This window comes from Cetorhinus maximus, chromosome 6 (genome assembly GCF_964194155.1).
Source record: "Cetorhinus maximus chromosome 6, sCetMax3.hap1.1, whole genome shotgun sequence".
NCBI classification, from domain to species: domain Eukaryota; kingdom Metazoa; phylum Chordata; class Chondrichthyes; order Lamniformes; family Cetorhinidae; genus Cetorhinus; species Cetorhinus maximus.
Genome location: NC_135884.1, coordinates 31,563,231 through 31,584,470, shown reverse-complemented (window position 1 = coordinate 31,584,470; position 21,240 = coordinate 31,563,231). Strand labels below are relative to the sequence as shown.

Sequence of the window (21,240 nt, the reverse complement as noted above, 5' to 3'; positions counted from 1 at the left end):
AAGCCTCCTCTGCCATTTGGTAAGATCGTAGCTGATCTGATTGTTGGCTCTACTTTGCTGTCTATCCCCTATCCCCTTTGACTCTCTTGTCAGTCAAGAATCTATCCAACTCAGCCTTAAAAATATTAAATTACCCTGTCTCCACTGCTGTCAGGGGAAGATAATTCCATGCACCAACAATCCTCGGAGAGGGAACAATTCTCCTCATTTCTGTCTTAAGTGGGAGAACCCTTATTTTTAAATTGTGTCTCCTAGTTCTAGTCTCTCCCACAGGGGAAACATCCTTTCAGCATCCATACTGTTAAGTCCCCTCAGGATCTTACGTGTTTCAACAAGATCATCTCTCATTCTTAGAAACTCCAATGGATACAAGCTCAGCCTGTCCAACCTTTCCTCATAAGACAATCCTTTCATCCCAGGATCAGTCGTGTGCGCAGCTTCCAATATCCTTACTTAAATAAGGAGACCAAAACTGTGTACCGTACTCCATATGTGGTCCCACCAATACCCTATACAACTGTAGCAAAACTTCCCTGCTTTTATATTACATTCCCCTTGCAATAAACTACAACATTCCATTTGCCTTGCTAATCATTTCCTGTACCTGCATACTAACTTATTGTGATTCATGGAACAGGATACCCAGATCCCTCTGCACCGCCCTCTCCATTTAAATTAAATGCAGCTTTTCTACTCTTCTTGCCAAAGTGAACAAGATCACATTTTCCCACATTACACTCCATCTGCCAACTTTTTGCGCATTCATTTAACCTATCTATATCTATTTGGAGACTCATTACCTCCTCTTCACAATTTACTTTTCTACCTATCTTATTGTCATCGGCAAATTTAGCTACCATACATTTGGTTCCTTTATCTAAGTCATTGATATAGATTATAGATAGTTGAGGCTCCAGCACTGATCCCTGTGACACTCCACTCGTTACATCTTGTCAACCTTAAAATGACCCATTTACCCCTACTCTCTGCTTCCTGTTAGCTAAACAATCCTCTATCCACACTATTATGTTACTCCCAGCACGATGAGCTCTTATTTTGTGTAGTAACCTTTGGGGCAGAATTTTGAGTTTGGCGGGCGGGCATGGTCGGTGGACTCAGGAGCAACCGGAAAACAGGCCACCGACCGCGATTTCACGCTGGCGGGCCAATTAAGGCCTGCCCAGCGTGAAACGCAGCTCCCCATTGGTCGGGAAGGGCCAAGTGGGGGCGGGGGCCTGTTGGCCGTCGGGTACAATGCCGACTGGGTGGCTGGTTTAACGTATCTTTTGCGTTGGCAAAGTGATGGAGTCGAGTGCAGCTGGAGACGCCAGCCGGGAGGGCAGATCGGGCAGGCAGTCGGCCCCACCGCTTTCGAATGAGTGCCTCAGGTCCTCCAGGAGGAGGTGGCTGCCAGGAAAGATACCCTTGACTCCAGAGATTGGAGAAGGAGACCACCGCACCTCATAAAGGGGGCATGGGAGGAGGTGGCAGCGCTGGTTAGCAGCCATGATGTGGTGTGGCGCACATGGGTGCAGTGCCGGAAGAGGTTCAATGACCTGCTCTGTTCAGGAAGGGTGAGTACTGTGTTGGCATTGGTCAGTGTGCAGAACTGTTAAGGTGAGGCCGTCCCCCTGTGGACCTCAGGGGTGCTAGTGCCTGAGTGCTAGCAGTCAATCACGCCCGAGCTGGCCAAGGGTGTGAGCCCTGGCTGCTTGGACTGAGTGCCTTGTGGCTTGAGGGTCGCGACTCGGATGTGCCCTGCGAGGTGCTCCTCAGCTGGGGTTGGCCAGGTTGCAATGGCGCTGCAGGTACAGAGTGGACTAATCAAAGTTCCTCTGTCCTTTCAGGGGAAGACAAGCCATTGCCAATCAGAGAGGGCCCGTACAGGCGGAGGCCTCTCCCAGCCTGCTGCTGCTGACCAGGTTCGAGCAGGACGCCCATGAGTGGAGAGCTAGCATGCTCCACGTGCAACCGTGCGTGGAGAGGCAGGGGTGCCAGACAAAAGTGAGAGCGCAATGCACAGAGGTGAGAGTTTCAGATTGTGCAATCATTGTTGTGTAGTCTCTTCACTGATGGGAGCCTCAAACCTGGATTCCCCATTTATCATTGAAAGACGATGGCACCATGATGGCAGATCTCCACTGTCTCACCAGGATGTCTGACATGCACAGCTACAGTGTGGTGACTTAAACTAATGACATGTGCTTGTTTCCAGCACACACACATACCGAAGGGCCACCCCGACACCAGAGGACCACCGGGCTTCATTTGCACCTGTGTCACAAATGCTCTCTGAACCAGGCACCAGCGCAGATACCAGTACCTCGGTGGGCATTAGATCAGCAGCTAGAACGTCGGTGCACATTGGTGAGGGCACTTCACACTCGCTTGAGGTGCAGGCGGAGGCAGAAAGTGCCCAGGGCACTGGCAGTCGGAGGACAATGCTCAGTCAAGACAGATGATGAGCCTCTGGAGTCAGCAGATGCTGGATGTCCAGTGGGATGTGCGGGACGATCTGGCGGAGATCCATGAGGGATTGCGTGCCATGGTCTCGGTTGTGGAGGAGTCCATGTGGAGCATGAGTACTGTGTTGACCCTCATGGCTGAGCGCACTGCCCAATCCATTGAGAAAGTGGCAACTCTCATGGAGAGGCAGCTCCAGGCACAGAATCAGGGGTTCCTGGGGTTGCGCCCAGACATGCAAGCCCTCACACAGGCAATGACATCAGGTGGTCAATGCCAGTGTGGGAGATGGATGAGGCACCCAGTATCCCAGCTAGGCACCTGTCCATCAATGATGAGCAGAAAGGTCCAGAGCGACCTCACTTCGGCACACAAATTGCTTGTCATCTCTGCGGGCTCCTCTCAGGGTGCTCTGGATGATGGCAGCAGCTCCTCTGCTACTCTGCCAGTGACCGTCGCATCTGCTGAGGCTACGATGACTGGAGAGATGCCAGCCGTGGCACTGGCTGCTCCCTCCCAGGCGGGGCCAGCACAGGCTCCACTGGCCAGAGGACAACCACCAACGTCATCAAGGCCAACAAGACAGCAGAGTCAGCAGGCTGTCTCCAATGCCGGTGCCAGCGAGGGGGGAGCACCTAGACGTAGCACTCACAAACATAAGTTAAAGGCACCAAGAGCACAAAAGGGCAGTTCACGGGTGATTTTCTGTTCATTTATGTTTGGTTTATATGTCTGCTGGTGTAGACATCAGCATCAGTAATGGTGATGTCATTATGCATTCAGTGTGACAATAACATTAAATTTGCTTTAGTTCTGGAGGCCTGAATATGCTTCACATTTTTTCTTTCTGGTGCAGGGTACGCCAGTATGTAATGCTGCACATGAGTAGCTCGATACTTTATTGCACAGACGTTGAGTCGACTTTGGGTTCTTATGAAAGGGTAATTTCAGACATCCGGGATGGGGGTGGCATCCCTGGCATGAGGTGGAAGCAGATATTTGGTAGCCTAGCTGAAGGAGCATTGGATCAAGGCATCCCTGGTATCCCTGTCTCCCTGGATGTTACTGAGGTCTGCCTCCACGCCCTCAGCATTCTCCTCACCATGCTCCTCTTCTGACTCACTACTGGACTCATCATCTGTGGCCTGTGCAGCTAAGTCAAGATCCCCTTCCTCCACTGGGTCCCCCCTTGCCAGTGCCAGATTGTGGAGAGTGAAGCATGCAACCACTGTCAGTGACAGCCGCTCTAGGGGGTATTGTAGTGCACCCCCTGAACTGTCCAGGCATTGGAAGCGCATCTTGAGAAAACCTATGGTCCTCTCTACCACTGTCCTTATGGAGGCATGACTCCTATTACAACACTGCTCTGCCTCTGTTCTTGGGTGGTGGAGAGGCATCATAAGCCACCTTTTCAACAGATAGCCCTTGCCACCGACAGCCATCCATCCAGTTGGGCTGGAGCACTGAAGGGCCTTGGCACCTGGGAGTGTCTCAGGATGTAAGCGTCATGGGAGCTGCCAGGGTACCTTGCACAGACTTACAGAATCTGCATCCTATGGTCACACACTATCTGCACGTTCATGGAGTGGAATCCCTTCCTGTTGACGAAGGCACCCGGCTGACCTGCTGGCGCCTTGATGGCCACATGTGTGCAGTCGATGGCGCCCTGGATGCGGGCGAACTCAGGAATCGCTGCAAAGCCTCTGGTTCTCTCAGCCTGGCTGGCCTCGTCTACACGGTAAAGAATAAATGTCAGTACCCGCCTGAACAGAGCTTCTGTCACCAGCTTCACGCAACTGTGGGTAGCTGATTGGAGACTCCACACAAATCCCCCACTGACCCCTGGAAAGACCGGAGGCATAGAAGTTGAGGGCCACTGTGACTTTCAGGGCCATTGACGTGGGGTGTCCACCCAAATAGCTGGAGCTGATCTCACGGCCGATCATCAGACAAATGGAGTCATGCTCTCCCTTGAGAGGCAGAGCCTCCTTCGGCATTGAAACTGAAACATATTGAGGTAGCTGCATCGCTGGCAGCAGGAGTGGCGTCTTCTGCAGCTCCTTCCGCTTTGCACTTCCTGCTGACCCTGCGCCCCTTGTGCCTGCGCCTCTCCTCCCACAGGTCCCTCCCCTGGAAGCTGCATTGGGACACCTGGCCCCCTCTCCCTTCTGCCCCTCTCTTCATCCTCAGAGGTGGTGCCACCAGCGGAGACCACAGTCCCCATTACCAGGGTAACAGAAAGCTGTCTGATACTTGGAAGGGTCCATACAGTCTGAATCATCTGGGGGCCTTGGAGACACCAAAAAGTCCTGAAATAAAGCCTGAAAATGCTAAGAATGAAGCCCCGAACAAAGGTGAAGCTGTCAAGTACCAATAAGCAACCAGCTGCAAACTATCTCCAAACTCTTCACTACTCACACTGGCAATGTTGCTGATCCTTTTTATCCTGCCCTTGGATGAGGTTTTGCAAATTGTTGGCTGCCAGCCTGCCCGTTTTGTCCATGCAATGGGCATGAAATCGCACGGGCAACATCAAATCCAGCTTAATTGCCTTTTTAATGGTCTTAACTGGCCTCATAATTGATGGTGGGCGTGGCTCCGACTCTCGCACGGGCCTGCCAACTGACGCTCACCCGACATCATCACGAGCATTTTACGCTCGAGCGGGTCAGGCACGCGCCCACCCGCTCAGTGAAAAATTCTGCTCTTGGTATATCTCCTTATCAAATGCCTTCTGGAAATCTAAGTACACCACAGGTTCCCCTTTAACCACATTGCTTGTTACTTCCTCATAAACCTCTAATAAATTAGTCAAACATGATTCCCCTTTCACAAAACCATGCTGACTCTGCTTGATTGTATTGAGATTTTCTAAGTGCCAAGCTATAATCGCCTTAATTTGGCATTTTCCCTATGATAGATGTTATGCTAATTGGCCAGTAGTTTCCTGCTTTCTGTCTCCCTCCTTTCTTGAATAGAGAAGTTACATTTGCTATTTTCCAATCTGATTTTGAGAATCTAGGGAATTTGGAAAATTAAAACTAAAGCATCTACTATTTCAGCAATCACTCTTTTAAAACTTTAGGATGAAGTCCATCTGGACCTGGAGTTCTAATAATTTTCTCAGTCCCCTTTCCCTGGTGATTTTAATTGTTTTAAGTTCCTCCCTCCTTTTCACCTCTTGATTTACATGTATTTCTGGAATGTTATTAGTGTCTTCTACAGTAAAGACAGACACAAAATATTTGTTCAACACTTCCACCATTTTCTTATTTGCCATTATTAATTGCCCAGACTCACTCTTGAGTGACCAACGCTCACTTTAGTTACTCTTTTCCTTTTTAAATACCTGTAGAAACTCTTACTGTTTTTATATTTATAGCTAGCTTTCTCTCATATTCTAATTTCTTCCTCCTGATTTCTTTTTATCTTTCTTTGTTGGTTTTTATATTCTGTCCAATCTTCTGACCTGCCACTAATCTTCGTGGAGTTGTATGCTTTTGCTTTCAACTGGATACGATGCTTAACTTCCTTAGTTAGCCACAAATGGTGCATCCTTCTCCTAGGGTCTTTCTTTCACACTGGAATGTATCTTTGCTGAGTGTTATGAAATATCTCATTAAATGTCTTCCACTGCATTGCTACTGACCTATCCCTTAATCTAATTTCCCAGTTCACTTTACCGAGCTCTGTCTTCATATCCTTATAATTGCCTTTATTGAAGTTTAAAACACATTCCTCTCTACCAACAAAAGTTCATCAGACTAATTCCTGGGATGGTGGGATTGTTCTATGGGTAGAGATTGAGGAGACAGGGCCTGTATTCTCTTGAGTTTAAAAGAATGAGAAGTGATCTCATTGAAACATATGGGGCAGAATTTTTCCGTCGGCGAGCAGGGGGCGGGACCCGCTCGTCGACACGTAAAATAATGCGGGATGACGTTGGGCGGAACCCCCAACGTCACCCCGTCCCATTTAAATTTTCAGGAAGGCGGGGGCGCAGCAAAATCAGCTGCGGGCCCGCCGACCTGTCAATGGCCAATTGAGGCCATTGACAGGGTCATTTAACCAACTGAAGGACCTGCCCGTCCAACCTTAATGTTGGCGGGCAGGCCAGGAGTCCCGGCAGCAAATAGAGAAAACATGAAACCTCATCCAGTGGCGGGATGAGGTTTCATGCAGGGTTTCAAAAATTTTAATAAAGTTATTGTGTAAATTATGAATATGTCCCAACTCATGTGACATTATCACATGAGGGGGACATGTAAGGGTTTATTTTCCCCATTGTTAATAGTTTTCAAACTCCAGGCGATCTCCCTGAGGCTGCACTTAGCCTCAGGGAGATGTGCGCCCTTTTGTGCGCATGCGCGAAAGAGCGCACTCTTGCTTTTAGGGAATCCCCTCCGCCCGCACAGGAAGTGCATAGCGCTTCCCGCCAGACATCACTTTGGGTGGGCCTTAATTGGCTCCTCACCCGCCGGAGATTGGGTCAGGCCCCCCCACCCGACAGGCAGAAAATTCTGCCCATGAAGCTCTTACAGAGCTCGACAGGGTAGATGCAGGAAGGATGTTTCCCTGGTTGGGGAGGGATTAGAACCAAGGGACACTGTCTCAGAATAAGGGGTAGGCCATTTAGGACTGAGATGAGGAGATATTTCTTCACTCAGAGGGTGGTGAATCAATGGAATTTTCTACTCCAGTGGGCTGTGGGAGCTCAGTATTTTAGTATGTTCTAGACAGAGGTTAATAGATTTCTAGATATTCAAGACATCAAGGGATGTGGGGATGGTGAGGTAGAAGATCAGCTATGATCTAGTTGAATGGCAGAGCAGGCTCGAGTGGCTGAATGACCTACTCTGATGGGAAGTGTGTCCGTGAGTTGCCTGCAATATCATTAGGTGATGTGACTGTTATGGTTGAATAGCTGCAAATGTTTGTGTGAGCTGTGAGGTGTCGGTGCAAGGTTCACAACAGCTTTAAGAGCGTGAGTGTGAGGTACAGCGTATGAACTGAACGGTTGAGTCCTGGGCCATTGAGAGAGATTGTTGGTAGGTTAGTGATAGGATCTAACGAATTGAGCAGTGAATGATGGTAGAGATGCAGGTTGTAGGATATACTATTTGAAAATGAACTCACTGGCCTTGACAACTTGTGTCAGGTTGTTCAATTTCTTCCTGATCTACATCCATGTTCTTGGAGCAACATTCCTGGCATTGATCTCTGCTGCTACTTCTTCCCCTGCCCCCTGAGCATCTGTCTGGAGAGCCTCCTTCCCTCCTGCAGATACCCAAGAAGGAAAAAACAGTTCAGGCCAGTACTCTTATTTCCCAGTTTTTGGTGGTGTTCCATTTTAAAGTATACAAGACCAGTGCGGACCAGTATTCTTATTACCCAGTTTTTACTGTTTTTTTTCCTTCTGGGACATGGCTCCTTCCTTTCGTTCCACCTCCTTCACCAAGGCCTGAGACTTGCGTAAAGCAACTGGCAGCACGGATTTACAATGCTGCCTGCAACGCAATGAACCAGCATGGATTAACCGTGAACTATGCCCCCCACCCCCACCCCCATTTTTAGGGATCAGCCAATATCTCCTCCTTCTAACAGCATCTGTGGAGAGAAAAACAGAGTTAGCGTTTGAGTCTGTATGGCTCTGCCCTGAAGAAGAAACATTAACTCTGTTTTTCTCTCCACAGGTGCTGTTAGACCTGCTGAGTTCTTCCAGCGTTTTCTGTTTTTGTTTCAGATTTCCAGCATCCGCAGTATTTTGCTTTTATCCCCTCCTTCTAGTTTGTTGAACTTTTAAGTTTCTTTGTTACATTCAAAACAAAAATTCAAGTTACATGTATAGCAGCAGAAGCATTTTCTCCACGTTCTGACCTGCAAAACTAGACAAAATCCATCCAAAACAGACGGAATAAAAACACTACATAACTTTATTGTCTATCTTAATGAGGCAGATCGCCTTTAACTTCTGTTTTGCATCAGGCCAATTAACTTAGGACAGAATAGATGGAAGACCTACAGGCTCTGGTTTGGAATAACGGAACAGGATTGGGCCATTTAGTCTCTCAAACATTTTTTCCATTCAATGAGATCATGACTGATGTGTGACCTAGTTTCATGTGCTTGCCTTTACCCCAAATTCTTTAATACTTTTGGTTAACAATAATCAATCCATCTCAGATTTAAAATTAACAATGATCTAACATCAGTTGTTGCTTGCGGAAGAGAGTTCCAAACTTCTACCACCCTTTTTGTGTAGAAGTATTTAATAATTTCACTCCTGAAAGGTCTGGCTCTAATTTTTAGATTAACTTTGCACGGGGTTTGCTTGCTAAATTAAGCTCACAGGCAGAAAGCGTGGGGATAAATTACTTGGGTAGAGAGCCAAAACAGAAGATGAAACTGGAATGTTTCAAGTGTGGAATGAGTGAGCAAGGGCACATTCAATTTTCCAATCCCCATGCACCTGAATCCAGCCCATCATACTAATACCCCCAGCTGGTAAATTTACAACGCAAATATTCGATAAACACCATTAAAATTGTTTATAGTCAGTGCTGTTGAATAAAAATTGAAAAAAAAAAGCAAAATTCTGTCTGTCTGTTTGTTTGTTTGTTTGTGGAGGTCCTTGGGCCAATCTCAACCAAACTTGGTCGAGTGATATCCTGTCATGGAGGAGTTGACATCTAACCACGCCCATCAGGGGGCTTTGTCCTCCTAGCATGGGGTACTGCAGCCCTACCTACACCGTCACCGTAACTCAGACTTTCTTTAACCAACCGTAACCATGCATTCTCAGCAAGAATGCGACAGATAAATTCCTGACTTTCTTTCATACTTAATTTGATATTTTTGCTTTTATTTTATTTGTTTCATGTCAGTTATGGTAAGGGAAAGTGGCAGAGGCACACAGAGCCAAGGAAGATGAAGAGGTTAGAGCAAGAAGTTGATAGAGAGTGACAGAATGCAAGAAGAACCAGTACTGCAGTAAGAGGCCAAGACTCTTTAAGGAAGCTTTCATCTATGATCCTCATCATAATTATGAGTTAGACTCAGAATTGGCAGTAGATCAGAGATATGTGAATATTGTGGTGCAACAAAATGGTAAAAAGAACCACCTTCAATGTATTGCACAAATGGTAAAGTATCATTGCCACCATAAGTGAGTCTCTTGACCCATTAATGTCCTTATGGAAACAGCAACAAAATCAAAACAATTCTTTAAAAAAAAATCAGAAAACATAACAGCTAAGTAGGATCACCAAGGAATCTCTTTATTTTGGCTCAAGAAGGAAGGATCTCTTATATGGTCTATCATTAAATATTCAATGTTTCAACAAACACTGAAAATACAGATAGTGATACTGAAAATGTACAGAGTAATACTGCAGATGTTGTCTTTGACACTAATGATGAAATAGTCAGAGTATTAACAAGCATTGAAGAAATATGTCTAGGTGAGGATTTTGAATTTGAGTATTTTGAGAGTGACACTGAGAATGTACAGGATGATTCATAGAAATCATATAGTGAAAATTGTAAATCTAATTAAACTAGGGTCAAACCAAGTAAAACAAATAAAAGTGAATTCATTGCGAAAAGAAATATTTTTTGTCAAATAATGTTTTTGAGTATAATAATTTTGTGTGAACTTAGGGCAGGATTTCCCGTGCCTGCCAGTGTCGGGCGTGTTCGGTGGCATGAACGGACAATATGACGCGATCGGTTTCACGCCATCGTGAAACCAGTTTTCGATCGTCCACTCCACCTGCCGATGGCAGGGCTGCATTTCATGCCATCGGACGTCGGGAACCTCATTATAATACATCAGAATATCATTATTAGGCCAGCCCAACGGACTCATTCCACCACTTCCCACACCCGCCCGCGCCCAGCCGCTGGATCGTCCACCCACGTCGGCGGGAAAACACGCTGACGTGTTTCACAACAGCACATAAGCAACAGGTGCCTGGCGGGCTGCACTTCGCTCAACACTTCAAGGTTTGTTTGCCTGCCTTGCTTTAGCCAGCACTCGCAGTCATCAGAGCCAGGCTTCACAGAGACAGCACTACATCACTTTTAGCAGGGCTCACAGGCAGTTCTCTACTGCCAGATCAGCCATATGTGGGTGGCTTTTTAATGGCTGCAGGGCAAGATATTGCTTGTGGAAGGAAGAGAAATGGCCTTAGGCAAGGGACGAGGCTTCAGGACTGGAGCTGTGCTGGAGAAGGAGGGTATCCCAGGGGTGTGTGCGGGGGCACGTGTGTGCAAGTGGCCTCAAGATGGTGTGGGCTGAGGAGGCAGTCTCCAAGGAGATGAGGCCAGATGGATATGTGAGGGTCTGTGTGTGAGAATGGGTGGTAATGTCCCTTGAGCTGGCAGTGAGTGAGATGCCAGTGAATGTGTGATGGGCTTGAGTGTGTGAGTTTAGAGTGATGAGATGGTTCCCATACCCTGGCTGCACGGATGAGATCATTCATCCTCTATCTGCATTGGATGGCCAATCTCTTCTGTGCAGTATTGGCACTGACCACCTCTGCCACCGCCTGCCATGCTGGATTGGTGATGCTGCTGCCCATCCTGTGGCCAGAGCAGGGGTAGAGGACATCATGATAAGCCACCACGGCGTCCAAATGGCATTCCAGTGACATGCTATTAAACCCGGGGGCTGCAGCCTTTTTACCTTTCGTGGACATCTTCCCTGCACTAGTCACTGGCTGGAAGAATTGAGATGTGTGCACGTGGGTGGACTTTAAATATGGTGCCTGGCGTGATGAAGTAGTGAGGTGACGGCGTGGCAGGCGAATGGGAACCTGTCCGCCATGGAAACAGCGTGTTTCCCAGGGAATGTTTGGGCAGGATTTTTCCCTCGTCGGACAGGCGCGCACTCAACCTGAACAGGAGAAAAATAGTGCGCGACGATGTCAGGCAAGCATCCTGATGTCATCGCGCACTCACACCATATTTCGGTCGGCAGGCATGCGTGGGAGTTGACAGTGCACCCACTGACAATTAAAGGTCTGTTAAGCCTGTTAATTAATTAATTAATTAATTAGATTAGTTTGAAATTTTCCCTGCCTGTCCAACCTTACGGTTGGTGGGTGAGCGAATAGGCCAAGCGGCCTTTGCATTTTTTGTGAAACCTCATCTAGGGGTGGGATGAGGTTTTGACCAGTGATTTAAAAAAAAACTTTTAAAACTAATTTTTAACATGTCCTTGCTCATGTGACATGAGGGGATATGTTTTCCTTATTTTTCAGTTGTTTATTTTTAATGTTAAAAATCTTCAGCTCTCTGGGGCAGCTCAGAGCCTTCAAGGAGCTTTCACTGGGTGCACCCACGTGCATGCGCTGAGTTCCACGCTCACCGCCCCCCCACCCCACCACCCAGGCAGCGCTGAGCCTTTCAGCGCACGATTCATGCTGGCCGGCCAGCCAGCGCGAAGTCGCGGTCGGAGCCCGAATGCGGGCGTCGGTCAGTTTCACGGCCGTTCCCGGGCCCACCCACCATGCCCGACGGATGAGGTAAAAATCCTGCCCCATAAGTAAGGTGGTGGGCTTGGGACGATACGGCGTGAAAACCCGCCATTGTAGCCGGCGGGGAAAAATGTCATTTTACTCGCCCGCTACCGCGCTGAGCGCAAATCCGGCATGATTCCGCCCTTCCGGGTATTCTTGTTTCATATTTGTGTGATTGAAATTGTTAATTAAATTAATCGTATGAAAAAACGTAACTAAGTTGAATGCAATTTGTTGGGTGTAAGAAATGCTTCAAATGAATTACTTAATAGAAATATTTTTGTGGTCCGATTTTCAGCTTTAATACCAATCTCATTCAGTCCATGTGCCCGCAGAACAAATATCTCAGCTTATGACTACGTAGAAACATTTTCTTTAACTTATTTTTTAAATGTTATTTTTAAATTTCATCCCTTTATTTCCTGGATACAGGATAGCTTCTATCTAATACCAGCCAAAGCTATCGCCTCATTTAAATAATATGTTGCAGTCTCCCACCCGAAGCTGGCTAGGTTGGCAGCCTGGTTTGAGGGCAAGAGTTCATACAAATGGCAGGAGGCCATATGCCAGGGATCTTTGGGGATGGTCCCTGGCGGTTAGGTTGGTGGAGGGTGACAGAGGAGGAAGTGTGATTTTTTTTGGGCCAAAAACAGCGGAGGAAGGGAGAAAGGCTAAGAGGTCAGAGCTACGATCAGTGGGGTAGGGGAAGCAGAGAGGTTGGGACTGCGATTGTGGGGGTAGGGCTCTAGTCACGATTGGGGTGAGAGGGTTAGTCCGTTTCAAGCGAGGCTCAGGGCCTCCCCATGAGGCCTGGTCCACAAGAAAACCTGAAAATATTTTTTTTAATTCACCCTCTCAGCATCCTCTGCCCCAGCTTCTGGCAGCTTTTGCCTGACAAGGGAGCGGACGTTGCCTTCACCTCAGGGACCTGTGGCTGATATTGTAGATTGCATCCTGTTGACTCCATCGGGCCTAATCTACATATTTAGAACAAGGCCCCGCTTTCTTTTTTCAGGTGTTCTGCTCTTCTGTTCAAAGGAGCAGCATAATGTGGGGGCGCCACAGAAAGGAAACACGATAGGTGGGGGTCAGTGACTCTCATTATTTTAACTGTACACCTTCCCTCCAACCTGGCTTATGCCAAGTAGGGTTGTTACGATCAGGACCAATATATTGGAATTCTGCAAGAAATGTTAACTCCAGAAGATAAACAAGAGCAGGAACAAAACCTTGCATCAAAAGGCTAGGCTACTTATGTTATAAAGGTCATTCCCTCAAATCAACATCTAATCACATTGAAAGTCACGTGTGACCTTATCTAACTCAGTAGATTTGTTAGGCAGCACTAACATACAAGGAGTTTAACATTCACCCTGGATTTCAGTAGGCAGGTTTATTTTTATCCACTGAACTTCAGGCAGGTTAAAATAAAACATGAAAAACCTGAGCTATAAAATCTTGATTTGCCAGGCACAGCTGTCTTCTCCAAGCTGACAGCCACTGCTCATGTGATACGTTAAGAGGAGACTTAGAAAACTAGCCCTTACTTTGTGGGAAAAAAAAAACTCTGGGAACGCTGCAGTAAAAGTTAGGCACCGCTACAGGGGTCACTCTTATTATCGGCAGCTTGGCTCCACCCGAGGTAACAAAATCCTCTTCGGTTTGTATTCAAATGGAACGATAGATTGTGAATATTGGAAATATAAATCAATATTAACTTCTATGTGCAACTTCTATGTTGTAATAATCTGTGGATTAGCTCAATTCTATCTGAAAGGAAAGGAAATACCAGGTACGAACAATGAGAGGTAAGATTATGTATTAAATGCCTTGTATAAGTGAAGATTGGGATATGGTTATTTAGAACTTGTCTCTTGATATGGCTTTTGAATTCATTACTGCACTTGCAACATCGGCTCTGATTTTGCAGGAGTGGGGTATTTTGCGATATACCCTATTAGTTCCTTCCCCTGACTCTTCAGATCGAAGATTTTTTGTGCCGCACTTGGTTGGAAGAGTGAGTTGATAGCTATGCAGCGAGTGAGAAAGGCCACCTAGGATCTCGGTGAACGAGGGGGGCCTACAGTATAGCTTCTTAACCAATGAGATTTAAGGATTGCGAGAGAAACAACTCAGAAGGAAATCGGGCGAATTAGCGGTAAATCAGGTACAAAGAGAGAAGTAAAGAGGGGGAAAGAGAGATTGGGTTTACAGGGAGAAGAAAGCAACACAAAGGTAAAGTAAGAAAAAGAATTACAAAATTATAAATTTTTAAAAATTGACGCACCAGTTTACAACAGCAGGACTGAGTTTCCACAGTTTCAATGATTCACTTCCTGGTCTCGGATCCTGTCATTAAAAGGAAGGTTCCTAAGTTGTTACTAGCCCTAGCTTACAGTAGTGAGTTTAATTGGTATTTAATGTGCAACTGCAGCAATTTCTATTCACTGAGCGAGCTGTCATTTTTGCGAGACTAACGGAGGAGTAGAGCAAATTGTCCAGCAATTTGTGACAATTTGCAAGTCGTGGGTTCTCTCTTCCTTGCTAAAAGCTGCTGGATGATTTACATATTAATAATGGTGTGCCTATTATTAATGGCAAATTCTGGGCCAATGATATTTGCATCTAAATAAAAGAGTATCTATTTCAGGGCCTTAACAACGATACTGCAGTAAAATCAAGAAGCCTAACAACATAGTATCCTTTTCTTTCATCCTAATATTATGAATTAAGAAATGTACTGTCATCATTACTACTCTTAGGTCTTATCTAATAGAAAGTAGTTTTGCACTTTGAAAGCTGAAATGCTTTTCCAATGAGTGGACGGAGAAAGATTACATGCTGTAAATTAAATAGGAAACATTTAAGGAAAAAAAAATTGGAAACAGAAAAACTACATCATCTGTGGCCTGCAGTAAAACTAAAACAAGAGCGTCAAATAAAAGATGTCAGGATCAAAATTCTTCTTTTCGTCTGAAGAATGGCTTAAACAAGTTAACTTTATTTCTGCAGGTTTAGGAAATGGTGATTTTTCAGCAGAATGCTATTTTTTAAAACAGGATGCAGTAGGACAGACCGTAATAATGCTGGTGAGTCACTTGCTAATGAACTGATGAAATGCTTTTGTGTTAGTTCAGAACAACTTTAACGTAGCATCTTTAATGTAAAAAATAGTTCCAAAGAATTTCACAGAATGGAAAAGAAGCAGCACCAAGCGTTTGTGAGAGTTTGTGCAAAGCTTCATCAAACAGATGGATTTTGAGAACCATCCGCCGCTAAGGGAAAATATTCAAAGGTACAGTCAAAGAGATTGAGTGATGATGCCAGCCAGGGAGGAGAAGGGTAAGATGTTGTGTAGCCACTGGCCCGACTGTGCCAGTTAATGAATCAGACCTAAAGCAGATAGTTGATAAATGAAGGATGGGGCATGTTGTAGGCTGGCCAAGTTGTGTCATTAACGATAGAGTTGATCTGCAGATAGTTCTTGGGTGGAATCATTAAGTTTATTTACAATATACTCAGCAGCAACCACATGTGTGCTTTCAACAACTCTACCTCTACACTAACTGATGAGGTAGCCTGTGTTACTCTCCTATTGGTTACTACAGGTCATGTGATCTTCATTAACAAGTATTATTCTTAAAGGTACATTCCACACTAAATAAAACCATAATTATTACATTCCTTCCCCTTTAACTCGGCTATACATATTATATTTACAAGTACATATTTTTCAAAGCAACATAATATTTACACTGGGTAAGGAACTTACAAGTTCAGTCTTTCAGGTGGTTTCCTGGTACATGTGGAACGTTGCAGCTCCACAGCTTCAGGTTCTTTGTCAGGAACCTGCTTTTCTGGAGTTGCCTGATCATCAGATGCTTCGGTGGGTACTTGCAGTTCTGTACCCTCAGGAACATCAGGCATGCCATGTCAGTCCTGGGTTGAGTATCCTCAACGGGAAATGCAGACCTGGTCATGATCACTTGTGGAACCATATCTTGGCGATTTGTCTCTCCCTTCCTTAAATGGTCCACATGTTTACGGATGATCCGACCTTCCACCTCCACGTGATAAGATAGAGGTCTAGTCACCGCACTTATTTCATTCGGTAACCACTTTGGTCCTTCCCTGAAGTTTTTCACGTATACCGGTTCTCCTATGGCAAATTTCCTCTCATGACTATGCCAGTCATGTCTAGTTTTCTGGCTTCCCTGACACATTTGCAACTTCCCCTCTAAATTTGGCATTATTAAGCACAATCTTGTCTTGAGACGGCGTTTCAACATTAACTCCGCAGGTGTGACACCTGTTGTTGTGTGAGGGGTAGTCCTGTAATGAAAAAGAAAGCGTGCTAGTTTGGTTGTCAAGGTATCGCCAGTTAGCTTTTTCATGCCTGCCTTGACATTTGAACCATCCTTTCAGCCAGTCCGTTTGAGGAAGGTAGGTATGTTGCAGTTTTCACATGAGTGATACCGTTGAGGCAGATAAACCGCTGAAACTCAGCACTGATAAATGCTGTGCCGTTATCGGAAACGTCTACTTCTGGTAGTCCGTGAATGGCAAAACTCTGCCGTAGTTTCTCAATTGTAGTGGCCGACGTTGGTGACTTCACCTCATATCTGCCCAACCTTTTCGAATGGGCATCGACAATGAGCAGAAACATTGTTGCCAGGAAAGGTCCAATGTAGTCAATGTGTAACCACACCCAGGGTCTACCTGGCCACTCCCATGTGTGTAACGGAGCTGTCACTGGCAACTTTTGCAGTTGCTGATATTGCACACAGTGCTTTACTAAACTCTCTATTTCGCCATCCATCCCAGGCCACCATGGATAGCTGTGTGCTATGGTCTTCATTCGGGAATTCCTGGATATGCACTGTGTAGTTCAATTAAAAGTGGCTCCCTTCCCTTTGGAGGAATTATCACTTGTACTCTTCACAATAAGATGGCTGGTTAGTTCATGTCTTCTGTTGAAGTACAGTTTCATTTAGTCAGATATGAGCTCCTGTGACCAACCATGTAGCACTTGTTCTCATACCTGAGATAAGACTGGGTCCCGACTTGTCCAGTCTCTGATCTGTTGAGCACATCTAAGAAATTTAACAGTAAAACAAGTTCCTGTGGAACTGGGACATGCTCATCATTTTCTTGTAAAGACAAACGACTAACGGCATTGGCGTTTGTGATTTGATTGCCAGGCCTTAGTATACTCGTGTGAAAGTATACTCGTATGCTGCCAGAACTAAGGCCCATTGTTGTATTCTTGCTGAGGTGGAGGCCCTGTGAATCTACTCGGTGACCCAAATAGATTACCTCCCTCGCTTGGAACGTGCACTTTTTTTTTAAACGCACTCCAGCTTGCAAGAAACATTTTAAGACTTCTTCTAAGTTTGCCAAATGCTCTTTTCAGTGAATCCTGTCACCAATGCATCATCTAAATAGACTACAACCTGGAGCAGTCCCTGCAGTAAACTTTCTGTTGTTCTCTGAAAGATAGCACAAGCTGAGGAGACACCGAAAGGCAATCGTGTATATTAGTACAGCCCTTGTGGGTATTAGTTGTGACAAATTCCTGGGAAGCATTATCCAACTCTAACTGTTGATAAGTATGACTCATGTCAAGCTTTGTGTACGTTGTCCCTCCTGCCAGCTTGGCATACAGGGCTTCGATTTTTGGAATGGGGTGCTTGTCTAGCTTAGCTACTTTATTAACCGTCAGTTTGTAGTCTCCACAAATTCGGATGCTTGGTCGGGTTTAAGGACGGGGACTATGCATGTTGCCCATTCTGAGAACTGAACAGGTTGTATAACGCTCAGTTCCTCTAGTCTGTTCAGTTCAAGGTCGACTTTTTCTCGCAGGACATATGGCACCGGTCTCGCCTTCATGAAATGAAGGGTTGCTTCCGGATCCACATGAATCTTGGCCCACAGGTCATCCTTAAAGATGGTGGCATACTTTCTAAGTAACTCTGGTAGCCCATTTGCTCTCAACTGGAAAATTTCAGTCCATTCTAACCTAATTTCCTTTAACCAATTTCGCCCCAGGAGGCTTGGCCCTTCACCTGCGACCACCATCATGGGTAGCTTTGCCGATTGGCTTCCACAATGGACTGTTACTCTGCTTATGCCTTTTACTTGAAAATCTTCACCCGTATATGTTTTGAACTTGGCAGCTGTTTCTTCTAAACTTAATTTATGTTCACCATTATTCAAATATCCAAAGGTGTGTTCCCCAATTTTTTTTTTTAATATTGATTCATCGCTGGCTAGGCCAGCATTTATTGCCCATCTCTAATTGCCCTTGTTCAGAGGTCATTTTTAAGAGGCAACCATATTTCAGTGGGTCTGGAGTCACATATAGGCCAGGCGAGGACAGCAGATTTCCTTCCCTAAATGACATTAGTGAACCAGATGATTTTTTATGAAAATTGACAATGGTTTCTGGTCATCATTAAACTTTTAATTCCACCATCTGCTATGGTGGGATTCAAACCCAGGTCCCCAGAACATTACCCTGGGTCTCGGAGTTACCAGTCCGGTGACAATACCACTACGCCATCACCTCCCCTGTTGATCATTTCTAGGAAACATTAAACATTCCCCAGTTACTGCAATGGAAGCTCCTGTGTCCACTTCCATTCTAACAGGTTTGCCATTTATTTTCACTGTGACAAATATTGGTTCTGTCTTTCCAGCTTTCAGGTTAAACAATGAGTAAATGTCTGAATTTGTTGTTTCGGGCTCTTCTACATTGTAGATTTCATTGGACTTCTTTTCTTTACAAGCCTGCTTGAATCTTTCTTACACTGCCTTATCATATGCCCATTTCCATCACAATAGTAGCATTCAATTTTTTTAAACTGCCAATTGCTAAAAGACTGATTGTTTCCACCTCTATTGGAATTATCCTTTGATTCCGCTGCTAAGTTATTTTTCTTTATTCTTCGGCTTGCGGGGGGTGTTTCCTGCTTGTTGGCAGAGTCACTCTTTTGCGTACCTTTCTCGGTTAAGGTTTCCCACCCGATGTGGAGGACGGCACCATTTTGTACACCCTGCATTGCTTTTGAATCTCTTACTGTGCTTTCCATGGCCAGCGCTATCTCTAGCGCCTTCTTGAAATCCAGATTCACTCTGGACAATAATCTTTTCTGAATAGTGTCCTCTTTCACACCACACATTAAACGATCTCTGAGTATGTCGTTCAGAACTCACAATGCTCCATTAGCTGCTTCAAGTTTGCCATGTAGCATGCAATTTTCTCACCTGGGGCTCTATTTCGCGAATTAAACCTGAACCTCTGCATCGTGACTGAGGGCTTTGGTTGAAAGTGACCCTTCACAAGGTCCACCAATTCATCGAAATTCTTTGATTCTGGGGCACTGGGTGCCATAAAACTTTGAACCTAGGCTGTAGATTTTACTCTCACAAGTATTCAAGAGGATCGCTTGCATCTTCTCTTCCCCTGTAATCTTGTTCGCTTGAGAAAAGAATGTGAGTTGTTCCATGTATTGAGACCAATCGTCTGCGGCAGGTTCAAAAGGATCAATTCTCCCAAACTGTGGCATCTTGAGAGGGGATAACTTCTTCAATTCTAACGGAGCTTGATACTTACAATCGCTGGGTTAGGTACAGTGCCGATTTCTTTCTAACTTGATTTCTTCTGTGCAATCCTGTTTTATCCTTGTTGTGAGTTGTACTATTAAGATAAAGTTGATCTGCAGACACTTCTCGTGGAAACATTAAGTTTATTTTCAGTATACTCAGCAGCAGCTACATGTGTGCTTTCAACTCCAACTCTATCTCTACACTGACTGATGAGGTAGCCCCCGCTACTCTCTTATTGGTTACTACATATCATGTGATCTTCCCTAACATGTATTATTCTTAAAGGTACATTACACACTAAATAAAAGCATTATTACTACAGTGCAGGATCATGAATTATACATTATTCATTAGAATTCATGCACCTCACACTGCAGGATGGTACAATGGGAAAGTTTGACATCAACCATGAGATTGGTGGAATGCCAAAGCTTTGCCTGTCCAATAGTCTGCAAGGATGCAGAAAATACTACAGAGATTTCAATGGCAGAAAAACATCACTCCAGGAATGCCTCTCTTGAATGCTCCCATTGACGCATCTAAATTGCCAAGGTTTACTTTCCATGACACAAAAGTGGGTGGCTTCAAAGTATTCTAAAATAGAATTCAGACAACCATGGTGCAGTGATGTGCTCCACAAATTCAGCACTTCTATGCAGGAAATAGTGCAAGTGAATGGTTGGCTCTCATCTCACCAGTGACAGAAAAATTGAAAGCATGCAGCCTTAATATCCTTGGGTGCTGTTGGAATGACCACTCGGTTACTAGCACAGGGAGGTAGCTAACCATGATAGTCTTAAGAAGCAGGTGAGGCCTCGTGCACGGTGCAATATCTCGTGTGCTACTGCCATGTGGAGGAGGTGAGACCATCCATCTCACATACTCCTTCAGTTGGTGGTACATGTAGGAGAAGCACTCAAGTTATTGAATGGTACACTATTTAGGAAAGAAAAGAGGACATTACAGCGACACTTTGGTCTGAACTTTCCCACAGGCGTTGGGAACCTGATTTCGGGACCAAATGCGAGCCCTGAGCCTGTGCCTGTCATCAAGGGTGCCGAAAATTTACAATTAAAGGAGGCTCACCTTTGTTAGTGTCATCAGTGTAGAGGGGAAACCCTTCCACAGGAAGGTTTGCAGCCTTTTCATACTTGTGGCTCATTCACTGGGCCAGTGAGAGGAGGCACCACTGGGCCTCCGGTCAGTCACTGGGAGGCCACGCCCAAGTTCTGCCAGCGTCCAAACTCAACGGGTGACCAGTCCGACACAGGGAAAATGATGGCAGTTTCTGAAAATGGCCCCTGTGTGAACCGAATTGGCCTAATTGGCTGCACCTCCATGGGGCCTGCTGTCAACCCCTGTGGAAGCCCAGCCTGGGGAATTCACCCGGAGGTAGGGCAGCATCGGGAAGCAGTCCTGACATGCAATTCTCTGAATTTCCCTCTCGCCTCTATCGCAACATTCAGCCCTTGTGTTGAACACGTGTACACCATCTGCATTACTGCATTAACAAAATAAAACAAGAGACTTTTACAGCTTCAACTCAGAAATTACAAGGCATCTCAGAATACTCTCCTATGCTTCCATGCAACCATTTTACAAAGGAACATAACCAGAATTTTGGGAGATGGCTAAGTAAGAATCCTTG

The 21,240-nt window shown here is 45.5% G+C and overlaps 1 protein-coding gene across 1 annotated transcript in view; it reads right to left on the bottom strand.

The window, feature by feature from the left end:
* The window catches only part of cacna2d3a (calcium channel, voltage-dependent, alpha 2/delta subunit 3a), a 1,007,885-nt gene that overhangs the window by 153,095 nt on the left and 833,550 nt on the right, over nucleotides 1-21,240 (bottom strand). The window lies entirely within an intron of this gene.